The sequence below is a fragment of the Dipodomys ordii genome, unplaced genomic scaffold (assembly GCF_000151885.1).
Source record: "Dipodomys ordii isolate 6190 unplaced genomic scaffold, Dord_2.0 Scaffold54, whole genome shotgun sequence".
Taxonomy (NCBI): Eukaryota; Metazoa; Chordata; class Mammalia; order Rodentia; family Heteromyidae; genus Dipodomys; species Dipodomys ordii.
In genome coordinates this window covers 3195745-3196388 of record NW_012267270.1, presented here as the reverse complement: position 1 = coordinate 3196388, position 644 = coordinate 3195745, and the positions used below count along the sequence as shown (strand labels likewise).

General features: G+C 47.8%; 1 protein-coding gene across 1 annotated transcript in view; it reads right to left on the bottom strand.

Moving 5' to 3' along the window:
- Ppp1ca (protein phosphatase 1, catalytic subunit, alpha isozyme) overlaps nt 1-644 on the bottom strand; it is a 5842-nt gene that overhangs the window by 1799 nt on the left and 3399 nt on the right. The window lies entirely within an intron of this gene.

Genomic DNA, 644 nt, shown 5'->3' with positions numbered 1-644 from the left:
GCTTATGTGGTGCTGAGGAATCGAACCCAGGGCCTCGAGCATGCAAGGCAAGCGCTCTACCACTGAGCCACCTTCCCAGCCCTGCAACTTCAATTCTAACAGCTAAGCAAAAGTGGCTGAAGGGGAAGAAATTCTGACATTTATTTTTTGTTGTTTTTTTTTGTGCTGGTCCTGGGCTTAAACTCATTACCTGGGCACGTCCCTGAGTTGTTTTTTTTTTTGGCATGGGGGTTGAACTCTGGGCCTGGGCACAGTCCCTCAGCTCTTCAGCTTAAGGCTAGCACTCTACCACTTGACTCACAGTGCCACTTCCAGTTTTCTGGTTGTTTATTGGAGATAAGGGTTTCATGGACTTTACTGCCTGGGCTGGCTTTGAACCGCAATCCTCTGATCTCAGCTTCCTGAGTAGCTAGGATTACAGGTGTGAGCCACTGGCGCCCGGCTCCCTGAGCTTTTTTTCCTTTTCTTTTTCTTTTCAAAGCCCGAGTCCACTAGCTTCTAGCCAATAAATTGTTTTAAGTGTTGAAATGGTCTCTCCACCCCAGACATACATCCAGTCACATAGATTTGCCTGCTTATAGGAAGCCACCTCTAACTTGGAGTTTGGTTTAACTATTGCCTTGCATGCCTGAGGCCCTGGGTTC